Here is a 13,688-nt window from a genome sequence, read left to right on the forward strand (position 1 = left end):
ATGTGGAATTAAAAAAAAACAAAAACAAAACAAAAAACCCAACCAAATAAAAAAAGAAAACCAGACTCTTAAATACAGAAAACTGGTAGCTGCCGGAAGGGAGGCAGATGGGGGGATGGGCAAAATAGATAAGGGAGACTAAGAGGTACACATTTCCAGTTGTAAAATAAAGTCATTGGGAGTCATGAGATATAGATTCCCATGCTGAGGATGAAGTATGAGAAATAGAGCTAAAGGTATGACAGTGGCATTATGTGGTGATAGATGGTGACCACACCCATAATGTGCACTGAATAATGTATAGAATTGTTGAATCAATATGTTGTACATCTGAAATTTATATAACATTGTATGTTTATACTTTAATTATAAAAAAATTATTGCCTATTACTAAAATAAAAACATTACAGCCACTTAAAGTGATGTAATTGATATATAGGTTGTATAAGCAATGAACTACCAGATGAAAGATTAAGGTACAGATGCCTAGTTAATCATAATAAGCAGTCTAGGAAAGCACCAGTAGCATATAGGAAAATATCTGTAAAACTGACTCAAGTGGAATGAAAAAACTTCAATGGATAATTTTTTAAAAAAATTAATTAAAATACATGATTATTCATTTGCCAAAAATCCATTGATCTCTACTTCACAAAGAATGAACGTTAACATATGTAAATTCAAAACAATAAAAAACAGAATGTTGGTAGTCAAGAAGTAATGCAGACATTGACAAATGAATCCAACTCTATTACAAATGTAAAATATATAACCTCACTCAAAGGGGTAAGAGAAAAAAGGAACTAACCTTAGTAACTTTGGAAAATAATGTTTTGACTGGAAATTGTAATAAAGACAAAGTAAACTGTACATAAACACTGTGTGCTAGTAGGTAAATTTGTTCTTCATGGGTATGGTCTAATTTTGGAATTCTGACACTACTTTGCACTTATATTGGGATGGAATAAATAAGTAAATAGTGGATGATGACAGCCAAGTTTCTCACTGTGGGAAAGAGAAGTTACATTGGACAAAAGCAAGAAAAGAGGGTTAATAAACTCTGGAACAGATTCAGAGATACCAATATAAACTTATAATTAGCAAAACATATAAAGAGACAGATATATATACAGAAACAGGTATAGACATATGTATACACATGGGTTTGTATACACACATATATTATTTAACTGTCTGCTGCCTAGACACAATAGCAACACATACACCCAGTTCCCAGACCCTGGTTTCAAAATATCATTCTCCAATATAAATAACCAAAGCTCCTGGTAGAAAAAACTGATTCTAGGATTTGGGTAAGAAAATTACAAGAGAAGCCTGGAATATCTTACAGTACAGAAAGTAGGAAAGTGCTCAAAAAACAAAAGGATGGAGGCATGTTAAAGAAACAAAGGATATACTGAAAGAGTTCCTAAATAAATAATATCGTCTTGGATTATAACCAAAAATATAAAATATACTTATTTAGAAATAAAATAATTCATTAAGAAAAAAGAAAGAAATTGGCTAATATAATGAGGAGATCTAGTTCCAGGGCCTCAATATGACCAAATCACTATCTCTTCATATCTTTCTTCCTCTGTATTGGTTTTCTTATTCATTCCCTCTTATAAGACTGCAAGCTCTTGATATAAAAGAATAAAGCATTCTCTTAATATTCTTAAATTATATCATTATCCTTGTAGCCACAGAGACAGTGTTAAGTTTGCCAACTACACCAAAGATTAGAGTTGGGGCAGGGAAGATATCTTCAGGAAGGGATACTGATAAACAAAAACATGTTAACTATATGGGCAATAAATATGTACAGGCATGCTTAATTTGTTTTGCTTTATTGTACCTCCCAGATATCGCATTTTTTTAATAAATTGAAGTTTGTGGCAACCCTGTGTTGAGCAAGAGTATCAGTGCCATTTTCCAACAGCATTTGCTCATTCCATGTCTCTGTTACATTTTGATAATTCTCACAATATTTCAAACCTCTTTGTTATTATTTTACTTGTGTTGATTTGTGATCATTTATTATAATGCTGAAAGCTCAGATGATAGTTTTTAGCAAAAAAGTATTTTTAAATTAAGATACGTACATTTTTAAAGATATAATACTATTGCACACTTAATGGGCTACAGTATAGTGTAAGCATAATTTTTAGATGCATTGGGGGGTCCCCTGGGTGGCTCAGCGGTTAAGCGCCTGCCTTCACTCCAGGGCGAGATCCTGGAGTCCTGGGATTGAGTCTCACATCAGGCTCCCTGTATGGAGGCTGCCTCTCCCTCAGCCTATGTCTCTGCCTCTCTCTCTCTTTGTGTTTCTCATGATAAATAAAAATCTTTAAAAAAAAAATTTTAGATGCATTCTGAAACCAAAAAATGCTTTTGACTTGATTTATTGCAATATTCACTTTATGTAGTGGTTTGAAACCAAACCTGCAATATCTCTGAGGGTGTCTGTAGTATTGAAACAACTGCCTATCTATTTCAGCAAAAATATCAGTAAATTATTACTCATACCAGAAAAAAAGGTATAAATGAATTAAACATATGTAAATACAAAATGCACATATTAGGAAAACATTTAAGAAAATACTGACATAATCCCGGGGAGGAGAAATATCTTTTAAAAAAGATATAAACTAACAGCCACAAAGGGAAAGGTGCCAGATTGGACAACTTAAACACTTAAAATTACTATAAGGACCTCAAAGAAGTTAAAAAAAAAGGTAATAAACAGCATAGATCACAAAGCATTGTTACTTGAAACATATACAGCATTCTCACACATAACCAAATATACAACCCAATTTGTATATATGGGAAGAGATTTTAAGTAGTCAAATAACAGAAATACGGATACAAAAAATAAACACATGAAAGTTGTTCACTTATTAATAGTCAGAAAATGTTAATTAAAATAACAATTGGAATATCATTTTTGGGTGAACAATTAACAAAAACTAGAATGAACAAGGTGTGAAATACTGAATATTTTCTTACATTTGGGTGCAAATGCAAATTAGTAAAAGATAATTTGACAGTATATATATCAAAATTAAATATGCTCATACATTTTGATCCAACAAGTCTATTTCTCATATTTATCCTATAGTATACTTGTACAGGTTAATAAAGATAATACTTACCATTTAGCAAGTGACTATTATGTTCCAAGCCCTTTAAAATTCTTTGAAATAGATGATAGTATAATCATTTTGTAGATGACAAAACTGAAACTCAGATGTAAATTGCCTAAAGGTATATGACCATGAAAGTGGAAGAATCTGGATTTGAACCTAGATATTTCTGCCTGTGAAATCCAAGGTCTTTTTACTATATCACACTAATTCTCTTACCATCACCAAACAATGCCTTGAAATGGTAGGTAAAATCAAATTCCCCATTTTTCCCCACTTTCTTTCATCCTGACCTTTGGAGAAATGATTTAGCATCCTGTCATGATCAGGGTTTAAATAGAAACAAATTAAACTATATCTGAAAGTCTTAATTTATGAGGGGGCTCTAAAAATGTGAAGGAACTATTGAAAGACTGTCACCTGAATCAGCTATGAGTTGAATGAGATGTTTGTTAGTCTTTTCCAATTCAGATTAGCACTCCAGAAGTTTGTCTCAAAATACTGCATTTCTTTAACACACTGTCTACTTTGGTTCATAAAAAAAAAAAAAATCTTTTTACTTCAAACAACTTCAAAGTTTATTTTCCCACAGAATTCTGAAGGTTTTGTGACTTTGTGAAGCAATTACCTTAGACTTTGGAGAACTTGTTCTAGAATTCTGATATGTCTTCAATTTACAAGCTTGTTGCCATAGGTGATAGATTCTTTCAAACTTCTAAATCTGTTAATTGTATATAACCTATGTTTTATGGTTTACCAACTGAATTTATCTTGTTAATTTAATTGAGTTTTATCTATCATATATATACAGGTCTGACTACCACCCTTAAGGAAAATATTTAAGGTAAGTTTTCAGTTTTCTTTTTTTTTTTTTTTTTTTTTGCTTTATAAAAATTAAACTCTTTACTTTAAAATGCTGCAGATTCCCATGAGTTGCAAGAAAAAGCAGAGAGAACCCATATACCCTTTATCCAGTTTCTCTCAATAGTACCATCCTATAAAACTGTAGTAAAATATCACAACCAGGATACTGACATTATACAGTCAAGATGCAGAACATTTCCACAAGGATCCCTAATGTCCTTTTATAGTCACATCCATTCCTTTCCTGCCTCCACTCCCTATTTAATGCCTGACAACCACTAATCTGTTCTTAATTTTTATAATTTTTAAATTTCAAAATTATTATATAGATGGAGCCATGCAGTGTATAACATTTTGGGACTAGCTGTTTTCACTCAGCATAATTCTCTGGAAATTCATCCAGGTGGTATTTATCAATACTTTGGTCCTTTTTATTACTATTATTCCATGGTATGGATGTGTACCACAGTTTATTTAGCCACTCACCAGTTGAAGGACAACCTGGGTTGCTTCTACCTTTTGGCTATCATGAATAAGGCTGCTAGAGAGTATTACACTAAGCAAATAAGTCAGTCAGAGAAAGACAAATACCATATGATTTCAGTCATATGTGGAATATAAGAAACAAAACAAATGAGCATAAGGAAAAAAAGGAGAGAGAGAAACCAAGAAATCGACTCTTAACTATAGAAAACAAACTGATGGTTATCAGAGGGGAGGTGGGAGGTGAAATAGGTGATGGGGATTAAGATGTGCAGTTGTTGTGATGAGCATTGGGTATTGTATGGAATTACCGAATCACTGTATTATATGCCTGAAACTAATATTACACTGTATACTAAGGGAAACTTAAATAAAATGTAAATAAAAACTTAAAAGAAATACATCATATTAAATCAACAGGTCAATCTAGGGAGAACTGGCATCTTTCCTATGTTGAGTCCTCCAATCCATGAACATGGTATGTCCCACCATTTATCTAGGCCTTTGATTCCTTGTCAACATTTTGTAATTTTTATCATACAGATCCTGCACATGTTTTGTTAGACTTGTTTAATTTTCTCTGGAGTTATTGTAAATGTTATTGTGTTTTAAATTTTTGTTTCCACATGTTCATTGTTAGTATAGAGAATGCTATTGATTTTTTTCATTTTGAATTTGCATCCTTCAACTTTGTGGAACTCCCTTATTAGTTCTAGTATGTGTTCTTGTTGTTTGTAACTCTTCAGTATTTTCTACATAGACAATCATCCCATCTGAAAATATAGTTTTATTTCTTCTTTTCTAAGCCATGTGACCTTTATTTCATTTTCTTGCCCTATTACAATGGATAAAATTTCTAGTACTATATTTAAAAAGAGTAGCAAGAACATATGTCCTTGCTTTGTTTCTGATCTTGAAAGAAGAGCATGCAGGCTTTCACCATTAAGCATAATGTAAACTATAGTTTTTTGCAGATGTGCTTTATCAAATTGAGGAAGTTACCTTCTAATATTAGTTTGCTGTTTGTAATATCATGATTGTGTATCAAATTTTGCAAAAAAACTCGTCTTGTGTTAGTTGATATTACATGATTTTTCTCCTTTTGTCTATTGATATGGTGAATTACAAGACTGATTTTCAAATGTTGACACTAGCCTTGCATAACTTTATCTGGTGAATTACACAGACTGATTTTTAAATGTTGAACCAGTGTTACACTTACACATTGCTGTATAAGTGTGTTTATATACTGTTCAGGATTTATGCATCTAAATTCATGAAGAAAATGATTTGTAGTTTCTTTTTTGTGCTGTCTTTATAGTAGCCTCATAAAATGAGTTGGGAACTGTTCCTTTCTGTTTTTTTGGAATAGATTTGTAAAACTAGTGATAATTCTTTCTTAATTGCTTGGTAAAATTCTCCAGTGAAACCATCTGTGCTGGACACTTCTTTTCCAGGAGCTTTTAAATTACTAATTCAATTTTTCTAATGGCCAATGACTATTCAGATTGATTAATTCATCTTAGTTGACCTAGATAACTTGTAGTTTTCCAGGACTTGGCCCATTTCCTCTGAATTGTCAAATATATGAGCCTAAAGTTCTGGGTAATATTTCCTTTTCATCTTTTTAATGACTACAATAACTGAAGTGATAAACGTTTTCATTCCTGATATTAGTGATTTGCATCGCTTCTCTTTTTGCCTTTGCCAATCTTGTTAGAGGGTTATCAATTTTACCGATTATTTTGAAGAACACCTTCCTTTGTTTCATTGATTTTCTCTATTATTTATTTTTTCATTTTGAAATTAATTGATATTTGCTCTTATCTTTATTATTTCCTTCCTTCTTGTTTCATTTGCCCTCCATTTTCTAAGTTCTTGAGGTGAGACCTTATTTATTTGAAAATTTCATTTTCCAGTGTATGCATCTAGTACTAATATATTCCTTTCAGTGTTGCTTTAACTATGTCTTACTAGTTTTGATACGTTGTATTTTCCTTTTTACTCAGTTCCATGTATTTTTTATCCCATTTTGAGACTTCCTCTTTTACCCAAGGATTTAGAAGTGTGTTGTTTATAAACATTTGGAGGTTTTTCTCTTATTTATTTCTAGTTTGATTGCAAGTTATGTGTTAATAGACATAGATGGCCTCTATATAGTACCACCCACCAGGTTGTTTACTTCTTCACAATAGGCTGAGACTTAGCTCAAAAGCCTGCAAGCACCAAACTAAAACTTGTGCACATCCAACTGTTTTAAAAAATAACCCAAATAAGCAGGTTTTTAGCTATTTAGAGCCTGTCTGCTTTGCATACCACATGAAATTGTGCCCAACATACGTTATCCATAGATAAGATAAACCTTGGGGATATAAAGATCTTGAGTCCCTGTTGCCTTTTGGATTTCTCTGACCCAGAGACTCCCTGCTGAGCTGTTGAGTGAAATCACCTAGACCTGTAACCCCCTTTCTAAAAACTTGTCCACAATGAATTTCCTTTCCATCCTTCCCTTTTGAGTGGTAATCTCTGTGCTATAGCCTCCAGGTGGTCTCATGCTGTGAGGGACTCTCCTCACATGCAAACATATTACAGTGTTATTCAAATAAGGCTTGTGCCAGGCTACAGCCAGCTTAAGGTCAAATATTTTTCCCTGATCAGCCTCCAAATCCCTTGAGCCCTCTATACTCTATTATGGTCAGAGAACACAACTCCTTGTGATTTTAATTATTTTAAATTTGCTGAACTTGGTTTTATGATCTATGATGTGGTCCATAAGCTCTAAATAATCCATGGACACTTGAAAACAAGTTGGGTAGAGTGCCATATCCTGTTGGCTGATTGTGTTGTTAGGTCTACATTCTTGCTGATTTTCCATCTAGTAGTTCTATAAATTACTGAGAATGGACTGTTAACATCCCCAATTAACTGTGGATTTTATTTCCTCTTTAAGCCCTATCAGATTTTGCCTCATGTATTTTCAGACTGTTAATTTAGGATTATTATGTCTTCCTGGTGGATTGATACTTTTTTTTTTTTAATTTTTTTTTAATTTTTATTTATTTATGATAGTCACAGAGAGAGAGAGAGAGAGAGAGGCAGAGACACAGGCAGAGGGAGAAGCAGGCTCCATGCACCGGGAGCCTGACGTGGGATTCAATCCCGGGTCTCCAGGATCGCGCCCTGGGCCAAAGGCAGGCGCTAAACCACTGCGCCACCCAGGGATCCCTGGATTGATACTTTTATTGGTATATAACATCCTTCTTTGTCTCTAGTAATTTTCTTGTACTGAAGTCTATCTAGTTTATCTGATATTAATATAGCCATTGCTGCTTTCTATGATTAATATTTGCATGTCATATGTTTTCCCACTCTTTTGAACTTATTCTTGTAAATAGCATATTGTTGGATATTTTTTATTCACCTTGCCAAATCTGTCTTTAAAATGGTATATTTAGACCCCTTACATTTAAAGTAATTATTGACATATTGGGGCTTAAGTCTGTCATTTTATTTGTTTTCTGTTTGTTTCCTCTATTTCTCATTCCTCTGTTTCTCTTATTTTTTTGTGGGTTGATATTTCTTAAAATCTGACATTGATTTATTTATACTGGTTTTTTTTTAGTATGTTGCTTTTAAGTTTTCTTAGTGATTGTGCTATGTATTACATTTATGTAACATCACAATCTATGGTAATTGATATTTTCTCTCTTCAAATGAAGTATAGAAATCTTTTATTTAGGCCCCTTCACTTTTTTATTTTTATTTTTTTTAATTTTTTTTAATTTAATTTTTATTTATTTATGATAGTCACACAGAGAGAGAGAGAGAGAGAGAGGCAGAGACATAGGCAGAGGGAGAAGCAGGCTCCATGCACCAGGCGCCCAACGTGGGATTCAATCCCAGGTCTCCAGGATTGCGCCCTTGGCCAAAGGCAGGCACTAAACCGCTGTGCCACCCAGGGATTCCCCGCCTTCACTTTTTAAAAAAGATGTATTTATTTATTTTAGACACAGAGAGAGAGAGAGAGAGATTGGCAGGGAGGGGCAGGGAGAGAAGACAGTCAGTCCCAAATAGAGTAGTGCTTTTTGCAGAGCCCAACATGGGGTTTGATTTCACGACCCTGAGATAATGACCTGAGTCAAACCAAGAGTCACTTAACCCACTCTACACCACCTAGGCATCCCTAGGGCCCTTCACTTTTAAAATGTAATTGTCTTAAGTATTTCCTCTACTTACAATGTACATCACAGTAGATAGTGTTATAATCTTTGCTTTAACCATCACATATTATTTTAAAACTCATGAGAAGTAGGAGAGCCTGTAATATTTGCCCATTCTCATGCTCTTTTCTTTCTGAATTTCCAAACCTTCTCATCATATTTTTTTAGAGCCTTTCCTTTAGCCATTCATTAAGAATCTGTTTGCTACCAACAAATTCTCTTAGTTTTCCTTTATCTGAGAATGTCTTTATTTTTCCTTTAACTCCTGAAGGAAACTTTTGCCGGATATAGAATTCATATTGGCCAGTTCTTATATTTCAGTACTTGAAAAAATGATGTGCCACATTCTCTGGCCTCCATGATTTTAGATGAGAAAATCAGTCATTCAAATAGGTATTCTCCTATAGGTAATGCATTATCTCTGGCTGCTTTCAAGTTTTTCCTATAGTTTTCAAATGTGTAATGATGATGTGACCTGGTAGATTTCTTTGGATTTATACTCTGAGATTTGCTCAGCTTCTTGAATCTGTAAGTTTATGTCTTCCTATAGATTTGGGAAATTTTCAGCCATTATTTCTTTAAATACTTGGTCTTTCATTTCCTTTTCTTTATATTCTCCTCCTCCTCCCTCTCTTCTTCTTCCTCTTCCTCCCTCTTCCTCTTCTTCAATCCCTCTCTTCCCTCTCCCTCCCTCTCTACTCCTTCTGGAAGTTCAGTACATGTTAACTCTTTAGCTGAAACAATTTTTTTCAGTCTGCTTTCTTTCTGTTGTTCAGATGGTATAAATTCTATTGATATTTCCCTAAGCTCACTGCTTCTATCCTGTCATCTCCATTCTACTATTAAGCCCAATCAGTGAGATTTTCATTTTGGTTATTGTATTTTTCAGTTCTATAATTTCCATTGGTTTGGTTTTTTTTGTTTTTTTGCAATTTCTGTGTCTTCTGCTGATAATTTTTATTTTTTTCAAGAGAATTTCTGATTGCTTGATGAAGCATTTTTATGGTGGTTGCTTAAAATCCTTGTTAGGCTATTTCAACATCTGATTCATCTTGGTGTTGGCATCTTTTGATTGTCTTTTCTCATTTATGTTGTGATATTCCCGGTTCTTGGTATGGCAAGTGATTTCCAAGCATATCCTGGATATGCAGGATCTTATACGATGGACCCTGGATTCTTAAAAAAAAAAAAAAATTTTTTTTAAAGTAAACAGTTACCCCGTTGAGATGTAGCATGGGGCCAGCCAGGTGAATGTGGATGTTCAGCTTCACAGTAGGCTCCCCTGACACCACTCCAGCAAAAGTGGGGCAATGACTCATACTGCCTTGCTGCAGACAAATGGGATGAGCATTAAGCATCCTCCTTGGTCCTGATAACACCTTCTCAGTGACAGTGGGGCAGCCACTTGAACTACATTCTGCATCCAAGTATGGATGTAATATCATCTCTCCCCTAGGCTCAATGACATCAAGGATTAGAGAGAGAAAATCAGAGTGCCAAGCAGCCTGCCTCCCCCATTGCTTGGTTTTGCCTCATTGATGTCAAGCAGGGATGGAGGCTCAATTCCCCACTGGATCCCACTGACAAAGGAGGAAAATTAAAGACTACTGCTAACTGGGACTCAATTACCCATCATATTTTGTTGCTACTAATGGAAATGGAGACTCAGCTGGCTACTAGACCCAACTGAGACTACCCTGGTGGGAGAAGCAGAGTTTTCCCTACTTTCACCAGGCAGGGATGAAAAGATCAGCTTCCAGCTTAGCCCCACCAACGGTATCTATCAGGAAAATTGTAGCATTGCCTTGTTCGCTGGGTGGAGATGGCTCAGTCCTACTGCCACCTAATGGGGAAATCACAGTGCACTACTGACCTCCCAGGTGTATGGGTGGGGTATGAGAAGGAAGATCAACTTCCTGCTTTATACCTGCTGAAACCATGTATGGGGAGAGGAGTGTGATTTTTCCATTGGAGTTTGGCTGCAATAGGACAAGCATCACCCAAACAATTTTCTGCTCTTAGCCTACCCTTTTCTGAGTTCCTTGGCTACGCGGAATAGGCTTTCCTTGGAGCTTTATTGTCTGTGCCTATTGCAACTCTAGTTGAAGGCTTCAGCAGCATCCTGTTCAGATATATGGGAGCCAACAAGGAAACTTAGAAAACTCATACCATGTCCTGAGATCCCTAGGCAGCCTACCTTCTTATTTCCATGTTTCAGAGATTTCCTATGCTTGTTTGTTATATGTACATTTAGTTGTGATGGAAAGGATCTAGGAGGAATGGGGCTATTCCATATTGGTAAAACTGAAATTTCTTCATTTTAATATAATTTTTCATTTTGAATATTTGTAGTTTCTTTTAGCAATGCTATTTAATTGTTCAATGTTTTTATAGTAATTTTTTTACCCTAAACAGTAGTATTATCAGGTTATAGATTAGTAAAGATAATTTGAGATGTCCTTACCCTAGGAATTAGAGGGAGAGCTCATCTTGATTCCTACTTTATTGATATATAGGAAGGCTGTCCTTTCTCCTCTTATTAGCCACCATGCCTCTTCTTAATGTCATGATAATTCTTTTTCCTTTATCCCTTATTTATCTTTCTTTCTGCGTGTATTTCAAAGTGGTGAACTTTTATATACAAAATATATAAATATTGTGTGTATGTTTTTGTACATGTTTCTAAAAAGAAATTGCAGGGTTTTAGCTGAGTATTCTCTTTCCACATGGACCTTGACTGCCTCCAATCTAGATCCTTGGGAATTTGTGGCAGACAGTTCCTCACATTTACAGGTGGCCTTTGACCTTTGCTGCAAGTGATCTAGAGGGGGTAAGGAGTGTAGTATAGTTGGGAGTAAAAAAATATAGAGTATACTTGTGATCATTTGCCTAATACACTACCAACACCATTAGGGGATGTCCCAGAGCATTAGTAGAAAAAAACTATTAGTGATAACAGCAAAAAGCCAAAACTTACATGGCAAATAGACAAATATAACATCTATTGGGTGACAACTTTGTATTACTGTGCCAGGTGCCAGAAGATAGAAAGGTAAGTAAGATAAACACTTCATCCAATGTAGTAAAAGCTATGGCTAAATAATCAGCTACAAAGGATAGGCTATTTCTTTGGTTGTAATATGCTAAATTACCTAAAGTGTCACAGTTAATATGTAGCCAAGCTCAATCTGAAGCTAGTTGTCAACTCTCCTTTAACTGTCAGTGCTACTTTGCCTATGCCTACTGCCTACTGTACTTTGTAAATTTATCTCACTTAGAACGATTATATTACTGTAATATTGTGGTTTACTCCAAGTAACCAAGTAAGTCTTTCCCACTACCTCACTATAAGGCCTTTGAAATCAAGAGCTATATTCTGTTCATTTCTGTATCCACAGTTCCTGGCACATAATAAGTACTCATTCAGAAAGTATTCGTCAAGTGCCTAGGTTTCAGACACTATTCCAGAAGAAAGGAATACAAGACACAGAAACTCTCAGCTCTAAATATGCTTACATTCAGGTAGAAAAGATGGACAACTATGATTAAAGATCTCACTACACTGGCATTTAGGAGATGGTTTCCACTTTGCTTAAGAGTCTCTAAGTGAGTCCCCTGGAGACACTTACAGCTGTAAATTTCTGATAAAATTTATCTTCATCAAAATATTTTGAGTTAGGTAGACACAAAAAATCTCTATTTCTCTAGTTCATTGATCTTATTAAAACATGAATTGTTTAAATGGACCTGGTAATACTACTGCTATGAGGGTTCAGTTCAATTCAACCAACACAATGTTCTACATATATTTTCTCACTGAATCACCACTTTTGGTTAAAAAGGCCTTTCATTCCCCATGTCTACCTTCCCTTTCCTGCCCTACGTCCCTGTTAAGTACATTCTTCACAGAATATTCCCAAGGCATCCTATGTGTTCATCTAGTATACTTTATTATAACTCTCTGTTTATTTTTCTATCAGCTACATTCACTAATATATTTTTGCCATCTCAAAGTATTGGGAAGAGGAGAAGGTGCTTCATCATATATACTCTAGAGTCAAATCCCAACTCCCTTACTATGTGATCTTAAACAGTTTATCTAACCTCATTGAGCTTCAGTTTCCTCATCTGCAAAATATAAACAATAACATTGCTTATTTTGTTATGAGGATTAAATGAAATACTGCACATAAAAAGCCTAATATGTTGCCCATCTATATAATTATTGATTAGCATGGTGCCTGCTATCTTGTAGGTATTCAATAAATGTTTCATAAACTAATCCTCTTTAACCTTCAGCTAGTAATGAAAAGACTGCTGCCAGAATGCAAGTCTTCTGACTCAAAATCTTGTTCTTCTGTAACAATTGTTACATTATTACCAATGTAATTGTTACCAATATGAAGCCAGTAATCAGATGGGATTTTGTGCTATTTTTAGATGCATGGATCAGTATGGAAATAATTTCAATTCCAAAACATTAAAATATCCAGGATATTTTGATAGCTTACTGGAACAACGGTATTAAATATTAGAATCAGTAATGCCCTGGCCAGTTGGAATTGTTGCCTTTAAAGTAACTAAACCTTTTTGCATGGAGTTCAAGATATTCATATATGAAATTCTACTATCTAAAAGAGTATTAGTATGGGGTTCTAATGTCTTAGATTAAGGAGCCACTTAGTCATTAAAAATTACAAAGAAAAGCACATATATTTTCCCTCTTTTGAGAGATGGTTCTTATCTACTGGGTGCAAAATATGAAGTAGACCAAATTTTTCTTTCTCATCTTCCAAGTCAATATTTCTTTCTTGCCTGATCATCCCAAGCCACACAACCCTTGTCCCATTTCTGAAATACTTACTGCTGTTAGTCATCATGGCATTTAGACAGTTGAATCTTAAACAACTGAAAATTTCCAAGATGCAAAAATGGAATCCAGTATAATTAATTTCAAGTATTAATGGAGAAA

At 34.5% G+C, this 13,688-nt stretch overlaps 1 protein-coding gene and 1 long non-coding RNA gene across 17 annotated transcripts in view; one reads left to right on the forward strand and one right to left on the reverse strand.

Moving 5' to 3' along the window:
- Window positions 1-13,688, reverse strand: part of C2CD6 (C2 calcium dependent domain containing 6) — a 127,470-nt gene that overhangs the window by 35,560 nt on the left and 78,222 nt on the right. The window lies entirely within an intron of this gene.
- The window catches only part of LOC111094329, a 40,976-nt gene continuing 31,155 nt past the window's right edge, over window positions 3,868-13,688 (forward strand). The window contains exon 1 of the long non-coding RNA XR_005385229.1: window positions 3,868-3,993. This is a non-coding gene — a long non-coding RNA (uncharacterized LOC111094329). The remainder of the gene's footprint in view (window positions 3,994-13,688) is intronic.

This window comes from Canis lupus, chromosome 37 (genome assembly GCF_011100685.1).
Source record: "Canis lupus familiaris isolate Mischka breed German Shepherd chromosome 37, alternate assembly UU_Cfam_GSD_1.0, whole genome shotgun sequence".
Taxonomy (NCBI): domain Eukaryota; kingdom Metazoa; phylum Chordata; class Mammalia; order Carnivora; family Canidae; genus Canis; species Canis lupus.